Source organism: Pristiophorus japonicus, unplaced genomic scaffold, assembly GCF_044704955.1.
Source record: "Pristiophorus japonicus isolate sPriJap1 unplaced genomic scaffold, sPriJap1.hap1 HAP1_SCAFFOLD_70, whole genome shotgun sequence".
NCBI lineage: Eukaryota > Metazoa > Chordata > Chondrichthyes > Pristiophoridae > Pristiophorus > Pristiophorus japonicus.
This window is the reverse complement of record NW_027254613.1, coordinates 3,184,014-3,196,653: the sequence shown is the minus strand read 5'-3', so window position 1 is coordinate 3,196,653 and position 12,640 is coordinate 3,184,014.

The window sequence follows — 12,640 nt, the reverse complement described above, 5'->3', positions numbered from 1 at the left end:
TGCAGAATAATGAGTAGAAAGATGTGTAGAATGATGTGAGATTGATGTGTAAATTGATGTTTTGTAGAATGATCTGTAGAATGATGTTTAGAATGATGTTGTGTATACAGATGTGTAGAATGATGTGTAGAATGATATGTGGAACGATGCGTAGATGCTTTGCAGAATGATGCGCAGAATGGTGTGTAGAAGGATATTTAGAATGATGTGCAGAATGATGTGTAGAATGATGTGTCGAATGATGTGTAGAATGATGTGCAGAATGATGTTGTGCAGAATGATGTGTAGAATGATGTGTAGAGTGATGTGTAGAACGATGTGTGGAATTAAATGTAGAATGATGTGTAGAATGAAATGTAGAGTGATGTTGTGTAGAATGAGGTGTAGAATGATGTGTAGAATGAAGTGCAGAATGATGTGTGGAATGATGTTTTAGAATGATGTGTAGAATGAAGTGCAGAATGATGTGTAGAATGATGTTTTAGAATGATGTGAAGAATTATGTTTAAAATGATATGTAGAATGATGTGTAGAATGATATTGTGTAGAATGATATGTAGACTGATGTGTTGAAGAATGTTGTATAGAATGATGTAGTTTAGAATGATTTGTAGAATGATGCGCAGAGTGATATGTAGAATGATGTGTAGAATGATGTGTAGAATGATGCATAGAGTAATGTGTCGAATGATGTGTGGAATGATGTTGTGTAGTATGTTGTGCTGAATGATGTGAGAATGATATGTAGATTGATGTTGTGTGGAATGATGTGTAGATGATGTGATAATGATAAGTAGATTGATGTTGTGTAGAATGATGTGCGGAATGCTGTGTAGAATGATGACTAGAATGATGTGTAGAATGATGTGCAGAATTATGATTAGAATGATGTTGTTTAGAATGATGTGTAGAATGATGTGTAGAATGATGTGTAGAATGATGCGTAGAGTGATACTTAGAATGATGTGCAGAATGATGTGTAGAAAGATGCTTAGAGTGATGTGTCGAATTTGTGTAGAATGATGTTGTGTAGTATGATGTGTGGAATGATGTGAGAATGATGTTGTGTATAATGATGTTTAGAATGATGTTTAGAATGATGTGTGGAATGATGTGGAGCATGATGTGGAGCATGATGTTGTTTAGAAAGATGTGTAGAATGATGTATGGAATGATGTGTAGAGTGATGTGTGGCTGATGTTTAGAATGATGTGTAGAGTGATGTTGTGTAGAATGATGTGTAGAATGATGTGTAGAATGTTATGTAGAATGGTGTGTGGAATGATGTTGTTTAGAATGTTGTGTCGAATGATGTGTAGAATGACGTGAAGAATAATGAGTAGAAAGATGTGTAGAATGATGTGAGATTGATGTGTAAATTGATGTTTTGTAGAATGATCTGTAGAATGATGTGTAGAATGATGTTTAGAATGATGTTGTGTAGACAGATGTGTAGAATGATGTGTAGAATGATATGTGGAACGATGAGTAGATGCTTTGCAGAATGATGCGCAGAATGGTGTGTAGAAGGACATGTAGAATGATGTGCAGAATGATGTGTAGAATGATGTGTCGAATGATGTGTAGAATGATGTGCAGAATGATGTTGTGCAGAATGATGTGTAGAATGATGTGTAGAGTGATGTTGTGTAGAATGATGTGTAGAATAATATGTGTAGCATGAAGTGTAGAAGGATGTGTAGAATTAAGTTTTAGAAGGATGTGTAGAATGATGTTTGGAATGATGTGTAAAATGATGTGTCGAATGATGTGTAGAATGATGTGTAGTATGATGTCTAGAATGATGTGTTATATGATGTGTGGAATGATGTGTAGAATGATGTGCAGAATGATGTTGTGTAGAATGCTGTGTCGGATGATGTGCATAATGATGTGTAGATTGATGTTGTGTAGAATAATGTGTAGAAATATGTGTGGAATGACGTGTAGAATAATGTTGTTTAGAATGATGTGTAGAATGATGTGTAGAATGATGTGTAGAGTGATGTGTGGATGATGTGTAAAATGATGTGTAGAATGATGTTGTGTAGAATGATGTGTAGAATAATGTGTAGAATGTTATGTAGAATGGTGTGAAGAATAATGTGTAAAATGATGTGTCGAATGATGTGTAGAATGATGTTGTGTAGAATGATGTGTAGAATGTTGTGTAGAATGCTGTGTAGAATAATGTGTAGCATGATGTGTAGAATGATGTTGTCTAGAACATTGTGCAGAATGATGTGCAGAATAATGAGTAGAAAGATGTGTAGAATGATGTGAGAATGTTGTGTAAATAAATGTTGTGTAAAATGTGGTGTAGAATGATGTGTAGAATGATGTGTAGAATGATGTTGTGTAGAATGATGTGTGCAATGATGTGTAGAATGATATGTAGAATGATGTGTAGAATGATTTGCAGAATGATGTGCAGAATGGTGTGTAGAAGGATATGTAGAATGATGTGCAGAATAATGTGTAAAATGATGCGTCGAATGATGTGTAGAAAGTTGTGCAGAATGATGTTGTGTAGATTGATGTGGAGAATGATGTGTAGAATGAAGTGTAGAATGATGTGTAGAATGAAGTTTTAGAATGATGTGTAGAATGATGTTTAGAATGATATGTATAATGATGTTGTGTAGAATGATATGTAGAATGATGTGTCGATAAATGTGAGGAATGAGGTGTGGAATGAGGTGTGGAATGATGTTTGGAATGAGATGTGGAATGACGTTTGGAATGATGTGTTGAATGATGTGTGGATAGAGGTGTGGAATGATGTGTGGAATGAGATGTGCATAGAGGTATGGAATGATATTTGGAATGCTGTGTGGAATGAGGTGTGGATTGATGTGTGGAACGATGTATGCAATGAAATGTGGCATGCTGTGTTGAATGATGTGTGGAATGATGTGTGGAATGATTTGTAGAATGATGTGTGGAATGATTTGTAGAATTATATGTGGAATTATGGACTGAATGAATTGTGGAATGATGTGCAGAATGAGGTGAGGAATGATGTGTGGAATGAAGTGTGGAATGATGTATGCAATGATGTGTCGAATGATATCAAGAATGATGTGTGGAATAATGTATGGAATGATGTTTGGAATGATGTGTGGAATGATGCGTGGAATTTTAGGTGAAATGACGTGTGGAATGATGTTTAGAATGATGTGTGGAATGATGTTTGGAATGACGTGTGGAATGATGTGTGGAATGAGGAATGGAATGATGTATGGACTGACGTGTGGAATGATGTGTGGATTGATGTGTGGTATGATGTGTGGAATATTGTGGAATGATGTGTGGAAAGCTATGTGGAATGATGTGTGGAATGATGCGTGGAATGAGATGCGGAATGAGGAGTGGAAAGATGTGTGGGATTATGTGTGGAATCATATGAGGAATGATGTGTGGATTGATGTGTGGAATGATGTGTGGAATGATATGTAGAATGAGTTGTGGAATGAGGTGCGGAATGTGGTGTGGAATAATATGTGGAATGATGTGTGCTATGATATGTGGAATAATTTTTGGAATGATGTGTGGAATGATATGTGGAATGAGGTGTGGAATGAGATGTGGAATGAGGTGTGGAATGATGTGTGGAATGATGTGTGGATTGCTGTGTGGAATAAAGTGTGGAATGATATGTGGAATGACGTGTGGAATGATGTATGGAATGACGCGTGGAATGACTGTGGAATGATCTGTGGAATGTTGTGTGGAATGATGTGTGGAATGATCTGTGGAACGAGGTGTGGAATGAGGTGTGGAATGATGCGTGGAATGATGTGTGGAATGATATGAGAAATGATGTATTGAATGATGTGTGGAATGAAATGTGGAATGAGGGGTGGATGATATTTGGAATGTTGTTTGGAATGATGTGTGGATTGATGTGTGTGGTGATGTGTGGAATGTTATGGAAGAATGTGTGGAATGATATGTGGAATGATGTATTGAATGATGTGTGGAATGAAGTGTGGAAAGAGGTGAGGAATGATGTTTGGAATGAAGTGTGGAATGATGTGTGGAATGTTGTGTGGAAAGATGTGTGGAACGATCTGTGGAAAGAGGAGTGGAATGAGGTGTGGAATGATGTGTTAAATGATGTGTGGAATGAGATGTGGAATGATGTGTGGAATGATGTGTTGAATGAGGTGTCGAATGCTGTTTGGAATGATGTGCAGAATGAAGTGTGGAATGATGTGTTGAATGATGTGTGGAATGATGTGTGGAATGAGTTGTGGAATGAGGTGCGGAATGTGGTGTGGAATGATTTGTGGAATGATGTGTGGAATGATGTGTGGAATGATTTGTGGAATGATGTATTGAATGCTGTGTGGAATGATTTGTGGAATGAAGTGTGGAAAGATATGTGGAATGATGTGTGGAATGATGTGTGGAATGATGTGTGGAATATTGCGTGTAAAGATGTGTGGAATGAACTGTGGAACGAGGTGTGGAATGAGATGTGGAATGATGTGTTGAATGATGTGTGGAATGAGATGTGGAATCATGCGTGGAATGATGTGTGGAATGATATGAGGAATGATGTATTGAATGACGTGTGGAATGATGTGTGCTATGATATGTGGAATAATTTTTGGAATGATGTGTGGAATGATATGTGGAATGAGGTGTGGAATGAGATGTGGAATGAGGTGTGGAATGATGTGTGGAATGATGTGTGGATTGCTGTGTGGAATAAAGTGTGGAATGATATGTGGAATGACGTGTGGAATGATGTATGGAATGACGCGTGGAATGACTGTGGAATGATCTGTGGAATGTTGTGTGGAATGATGTGTGGAATGATCTGTGGAACGAGGTGTGGAATGAGGTGTGGAATGATGCGTGGAATGATGTGTGGAATGATATGAGAAATGATGTATTGAATGATGTGTGGAATGAAATGTGGAATGAGGGGTGGATGATATTTGGAATGTTGTTTGGAATGATGTGTGGATTGATGTGTGTGGTGATGTGTGGAATGTTATGGAAGAATGTGTGGAATGATATGTGGAATGATTTATTGAATGATGTGTGGAATGAAGTGTGGAAAGAGGTGAGGAATGATGTTTGGAATGAAGTGTGGAATGATGTGTGGAATGTTGTGTGGAAAGATGTGTGGAACGATCTGTGGAAAGAGGAGTGGAATGAGGTGTGGAATGATGTGTTAAATGATGTGTGGAATGAGATGTGGAATGATGTGTGGAATGATGTGTTGAATGAGGTGTGGAATGCTGTTTGGAATGATGTGCAGAATGAAGTGTGGAATGATGTGTTGAATGATGTGTGGAATGATGTGTGGAATGAGTTGTGGAATGAGGTGCGGAATGTGGTGTGGAATGATTTGTGGAATGATGTGTGGAATGATGTGTGGAATGATTTGTGGAATGATGTATTGAATGCTGTGTGGAATGATTTGTGGAATGAAGTGTGGAAAGATATGTGGAATGATGTGTGGAATGATGTGTGGAATGATGTGTGGAATATTGCGTGTAAAGATGTGTGGAATGAACTGTGGAACGAGGTGTGGAATGAGATGTGGAATGATGTGTTGAATGATGTGTGGAATGAGATGTGGAATCATGCGTGGAATGATGTGTGGAATGATATGAGGAATGATGTATTGAATGACGTGTGGAATGATGTGTGGAATGAGGTGAGGAATGATGTGTGGAATGAAGTGTGGAAAGATATGTGGAAGAATGTGTGGAACGAGGTGTGGAATGAGATGTGGAATGATGCGTGGAATGATATGTGGAATGAGGAGTGGATGATATTTGGAATGCTGTTCAGAATGATGTGTGGATTGATATTTGTAATGATGTGTTGAATGTTATGGAATGAGGTGTGGAATGAGGTGTGGAATGAGTTGTGGAATGAGGTGTGGAATGAGGTGTAAAATGATGTGTGGAATAAGATGTGGAATGATGTGTGGAAAGAGCTGTGGAATGATGTGAGGAATGAGGTGTGGAATGATGTGTGGAATGTTGTGTGCTTTGATGTGTGGAATGAGGTGTGGAATTCTGTGTGGAATGATGTGTGGAATGAGGTGTGGAATGATGTTTGGAATGCTGTGTGGAATGATGTGTGGAATGAGATGTGGAATGTTGCATGGAATGATATCTGGAACGAGGTATGGAATGTTATTCGGAATGCTGTGTGGAATGATGTGTGGAATGAGGAGTGGAATGATGTATTGAATGATGTGTGCAATCATGTTTGCAATGCTGTGTGGAATGATGTGTGGAATGATGTGTGGAATTATATGTGGAATGATGTATTGAAGGATGTGTGGAATGATCTGTGGAATGAGGTGAGGAATGATGTGTGGAATGAATTGTGGAATTATGTGTGGAATGATGTATCAAATGATATTTGGAAAGATGTGTGGAATGATGTGTGGAATGTTACGTGGAATGAGGTGTGGAATGATGTTTGGAATGATGAGTGGAATGATGTGTTGAATGATGTGTGGAGTAAGGTGTGGAAAGAGGTATGGACTGCTGTGTGGAATGCTGTGTGGAATGATGTGTGGAATGTTGTGGAATGATGTGTGGAATGATGTGTGGAATGATGTGTGGAATGAAGTGTAGAATGATGTGTGCAATTATCTGTTTCATGATGTTTGGAATGATGTGTGGTATGAGTTGTGGAATGAGGTGTGGAATGATGTGTGGAATGAGGTGTGGAATGATGAGTGGAATGATATGTGGAATGATGTGTGGATTGATGTATGTAATGATGTTTGGAATTATGTATGTAATGAACTGTGGAATGATGAGTGGAATGATGTGTGGAATGATGTGTGGAATAATGTTGTGGAATGACGTGTGGAATGAGGTGTGGAATGATGTGTGGAATGAAGTGTAGAATGATGTGTGGAATGATGTTTTGAATGATGTGTGGAATGACGTGTGGAATGAGTTGTGGAATGATGTGTGGAATGATTTGTAGAATGATGTGTGGAATGATGTGTGGAATGAGGTTTGGAATGATGTGTGGAATGATGTGTGGAATGATGTGTGGAATGATGTGTGGAATGAGGTATGGAATGATGTGTGGAATGAAGTTTTGAATGATGTGTGGAATGATGTTTGGAATGTGTTGTGGAATGAGGTTTGGAATGATGTGTGGAATGAGGTGTGGAATGATGTGTGGAAAGATGTATTCAATGATGTTTGGAATTATGTGTGGAACGAGGTGTGGTATGTGATGTGCAATGATGTGTGGTATGATGTGTGGAATGATGTGTGGAATGGTGTGTGAAATGATGTGTGGAATGAGGTGTGGAATGATGTGTGGAATGTTGTGTTGAATGACGTGTGGAATGATGTTTGGAATGAGGTGTGGAATGATGTGTGGAATGAGGTGTGGAATGATGTGTGGAATGTTGTGTTGAATGACGTGTGGAATGATGTTTGGAATGATTTGTGGAATGATATTTGGAATGATGTGTGGAATGATATGTGGAATGACGTGTGTAACGATGCGTGGAATGAGGTGTGGAATGATGTGAGGAATGAGGTGTGGAATGATGTGTGGAATGTTCTGAGCTGTGATGTGTGGAATGAGGTGTGGAATGATGTGTGGAATGATGTGTGGAATGAGGTGTGGAACGATGTGTGGAATGATGTGTGGACTGATGTGTGGAATGAGATGTGGAATGTTGCATGGAATGATGTGGTATGAGGTATGGAATGATTTTCGGAATGCTGTGTGGAATGATGTGTGGAATGAGGTGTGGAATGATGTATTGAATGATGTGTGCAATCATGTGTGCAATGCTGTGTGAAATGATGTGTGGAATGTTGTGTGGAATTATATGTGGAATGATGTATTGAATGATGTGTGGAATGATGTGTGGAATGAGGTGAGGAATGATGTGTGGAATGAAGTGTGGAAAGATATGTGGAATAATGTGTGGAACGAGGTGTGGAATGAGATGTGGAATGATGCGTGGAATGATATGTGGAATGAGGAGTGGATGATATTTGGAATGCTGTTCAGAATGATGTGTGGATTGATATTTGTAATGATGTGTTGAATGTTATGGAATGATGTGTGGAATGAGGTGTGGAATGAGTTGTGGAATGAGGTGTGGAATGAGGTGTAGAATGATGTGTGGAATAAGATGTGGAATGATGTCTGGAAAGAGGTGTGGAATGATGTGAGGAATGAGGTGTGGAATGATGTGTGGAATGTTGTGTGCTTTGATGTGTGGAATGAGGTGTGGAATTCTGTGTGGAATGATGTGTGGAATGAGGTGTGGAATGATGTTTGGAATGCTGTGTGGAATGATGTGTGGAATGAGATGTGGAATGTTGCATGGAATGATATCTGGAACGAGGTATGGAATGATATTCGGAATGCTGTGTGGAATGATGTGTGGAATGAGGAGTGGAATGATGTATTGAATGATGTGTGCAATCATGTTTGCAATGCTGTGTGGAATGATGTGTGGAATGATGTGTGGAATTATATGTGGAATGATGTATTGAATGATGTGTGGAATGATCTGTGGAATGAGGTGAGGAATGATCTGTGGAATGAATTGTGGAATTATGTGTGGAATGATGTGTCAAATGATATTTGGAAAGATGTGTGGAATGATGTGTGGAATGTTACGTGGAATGAGGTGTGGAATGATGTTTGGAATGATGAGTGGAATGATGTGTGGAATGATGTGTGGAGTAAGGTGTGGAAAGAGGTATGGACTGCTGTGTGGAATGCTGTGTGGAATGATGTGTGGAATGTTGTGGAATGATGTGTGGAATGAAGTGTAGAATGATGTGTGCAATTATCTGTTTCATGATGTTTGGAATGATGTGTGGTATGAGTTGTGGAATGAGGTGTGGAATGATGTGTGGAATGAGGTGTGGAATGATGAGTGGAATGATATGTGGAATGATGTGTGGAATGATGTGTGGATTGATGTATGTAATGATGTTTGGAATTATGTATGTAATGAACTGTGGAATGATGAATGGAATGATGTGTGGAATGATGTGTGGAATAATGTTGTGGAATGACGTGTGGAATGAGGTGAGGAATGATGTGTGGAATGAAGTGTAGAATGATGTGTGGAATGAAGTTTTGAATGATGTGTGGAATGACGTGTGGAATGAGTTGTGGAATGATGTGTGGAATGATTTGTAGAATGATGTGTGGAATGATGTGTGGAATGAGGTTTGGAATGATGTGTGGAATGATGTGTGGAATGATGTGTGGAATGATGTGTGGAATGAGGTATGGAATGATGTGTGGAATGAAGATTTGAATGATGTGTGGAATGATGTTTGGAATGCGTTGTGGAATGAGGTTTGGAATGATGTGTGGAATGAGGTGTGGAAAGATGTGTGGAAAGATGTATTCAATGATGTTTGGAATTATGTGTGGAACGAGGTGTGGCATGTGATGTGGAATGATGTGTGGTATGATGCGTGGAATGATGTGTGGAATGGTGTGTGGAATGATGTGTGGAATGAGGTGTGGAATGATGTGTGGAATGTTGTGTTGAATGACGTGTGGAATGATGTTTGGAATGAGGTGTGGAATGATGTGTGGAATGAGGTGTGGAATGATGTGTGGAATGTTGTGTTGAATGACGTGTGGAATGATGTTTGGAATGATTTGTGGAATGATATTTGGAATGATGTGTGGAATGATATGTGGAATGATGTGTGTAACGATGCGTGGAATGAGGTGTGGAATGATGTGTTGAATGATGTGTGGAATGTTGTGTGCTGTGATGTGTGGAATGAGGTGTGGAATGATGTGTGGAATGATGTGTGGAATGAGGTGTGGAACGATGTGTGGAATGATGTGTGGACTGATGTGTGGAATGAGATGTGGAATGTTGCATGGAATGATGTGGTATGAGGTATGGAATGATTTTCGGAATGCTGTGTGGAATGATGTGTGGAATGAGGTTTGGAATGATGTATTGAATGATGTGTGCAATCATGTGTGCAATGCTGTGTGGAATGATGTGTGGAATGTTGTGTGGAATTATATGTGGAATGATGTATTGAATGATGTGTGGAATGATGTGTGGAATGAGGTGAGGAATGATGTGTGGAATGAAGTGTGGAATTATGTGTGGAATTATGTGTCGAATGATATCTGGAAAGATGTGTGGAATGATGTGTGGAATGTTAAGTGGAATGAGGTGTGGAATGATGTTTAGAATGATGAGTGGAATGATGTGTGAATGATGTGTGGAATGATGTCTGGAAGGATTTATGGAATGATGTGTGGAATGATATGTGGAATGAGGTTTGGAATGAGATGTGGAATGAGGTGTGGAATGATGTGTGGAATGATGTATGCAATGATGTGTCGAATGATATCAACAATGATGTGTGGAATAATGTATGGAATGATGTTTGGAATGATGTGTGGAATGATGCGTGGAATTTTAGGAAAAATGACGTGTGGAATGATATTTGGAATGATGTGTGGAATGACGTGTGGAATGATGTGTGGAATGAGGAATGGAATGTTGTATGCACTGATGTGTGGAATGATGTGTGGATTGATGTGTGGAATGATGTGTGGAATATTGTGGAATGATGTGTGAATGATTTGTGGAATGAGGTGTGGAACGATGTTTGGAATGATGTGTGGAATGTGGTGTGGAATGATGTTTTGAATGATGTGTGCAATGATATGTGGAATGATTTTTGGAATGATGTGTGGAATGATATGTGGAATGAGGTGTGGAATGAGATGTGGAATGAGGTGTGAAACGATGTGTGGAATGATGTGTGGAATGCTGTGTGGAATAAAGTGTGGAATGATATGTGGAATGATGTGTGGAATGATGTATGGAATGACGCATAGAATGACTGTGGAATGGTGTATGGAATGCTGTGTGGAATGATGTGTGGAATGAAGTGTGGAAAGATGTGTGGAATGAGGTGTGGAATGATGTGTGGAATGATGTGTGGAATGTTGTGTGGAATGATGTGTGGAATGATCTGTGGAACGAGGTTTGGAATGAGGTGTGGAATGATGCGTGGAATGATGTGTGGAATGATATGAGAAATTATGTATTGAAAGATGTGTGGAATGAAATGTAGAATGAGGGTTGGATGATATTTGGAATGTTGTTTGGAGTGATGTGTGGATTGATGTGTGTAGTGATGTGTGGAATGTTATGGAATAATGTGTGGAATGATGTGTGGAGTGATGTGTGGAATGAGTTGTGGAATGAGGTGCGGAATGTGGTGTGGAATGATTTGTGGAATGATGTGTGGAATGATGTGTGGAATGATTTGTGGAATGATGTGTGGAATTATATGTGGAATGATCTGTGGAATGAGATGTGGCATGAGGTGTGGAATGCTGTGTAGAATGATGTGTGGAAGGATGTGTGGAAAGATGTATGCAATGATGTTTGGAATTATGTGTGGAACGAGGTGTGGCATGTGATGTGGAATGATGTGTGGAATGATGTGTGGAATGATGTGTGGAATGGTGTGTGAAATGATGTGTGGAATGAGTTGCGTAATGAGGTATGGAATGAGGTGTGGAATGATGTGTTGAATGATGTGTGGAATGAGATGTGGAATCATGCGTGGAAAGATATGTGGAATGATATGAGGAATGATGTATTGAATGATGTGTGGAATGGTGTGTGGAATGAGGTGAGGAATGATGTGTGGAATGAAGTGTGGAAAGATATGTGGAATAATATGTGGAACGAGGTGTGGAATGAGATGTGGAATGATGCGTGGAATGATATGTGGATTGAGGAGTGGATTGATATTTGGAATGATGTGTTGAATGTTATGGAATGATGTGTGGAATGAGGTGTGGAATGAGTTGTGGAATGAGGTGTGGAATGAGGTGTGGAATGAGGTGTGGAATGAGGTGTGGAATGAGATGTGGAATGATGTGTGGAATGATGTGTGGAATGAGGTGTGGAATGATGTTTGGAATGATGTGTGGAATGATGTGTGGAATGAGATGTGGAATGTTGCATGGAATGATATCTGGAATGAGGTATAGAATGATATTCGGAATGCTGTGTGGAATGATGTGTGGAATGAGGAGTGGAATTATGTATTGAATGATGTGTGCAATCACGTGTGCAATGCAGTGTGGAATGATGTGTGGAATGATGTGTGGAATGAAGTGCAGAATGATGTGTGCAATTATCTGTTTCATGATGTTTGGAATGATGTGTGGTATGAATTGTGGAATGAGGTGTGGAATGAGTTGTGGAATGATGTGTGGAATGAGGTTTGGAATGATGTGTGGAATGATGTGTGGAATGAGGTGTGGAATGATGTGTGGAATGATGTGTGGAATGATGTGTGGAATGAGTTGTGGAATGAGGTTTGGAATGATGTGTGGAATGAGGTGTGGAAAGATGTATGCAATGACGTTTGGAATTATGTGTGGAACAAGGTGTGGCATGTGATGTGGAATGATGTGTGGAATGATGTGTGGAATGATGTGTGGAATGGTGTGGAATGATGTGTGGAATGAGTTGTGTAATGAGGTATAGAATGAGGTGTGGAATGATGTGTGGAATGAAGTGTGGAATGATGTGTGGAATGAGGTGTGGAATGATGTGTGGAATGTTGTGTTGAATGACGTGTGGAATGATGTT